The following is a 255-nucleotide window of genomic DNA, read 5'->3' as shown; positions in this document are numbered from 1 at the left end:
AGAGATTGTTGAATTTGGGAAAAAAGATTATATTTTTATTATAATGAAAGAATATCTCCTAATATACTTTAGTTTGTCAAATTAAAAATGTAAAATATAAATTATAAGTTATGTATAGAATGAAAAGAATAGAGAGAAATAGAAAATGGGAGAGAGGTTAAAAAGAGGATGGAAGAAAGAAGTTTGATAATTTTAAAAGAAAATATTTTATCTCAATTTTAATGAAAGTGTCGTGCGATAGATTTTGGGTATAAA

The sequence above is a fragment of the Arachis ipaensis genome, chromosome B06, assembly GCF_000816755.2.
Source record: "Arachis ipaensis cultivar K30076 chromosome B06, Araip1.1, whole genome shotgun sequence".
Classification (NCBI taxonomy): Eukaryota; Viridiplantae; Streptophyta; class Magnoliopsida; order Fabales; family Fabaceae; genus Arachis; species Arachis ipaensis.
This window is presented reverse-complemented; position numbering follows the sequence as displayed.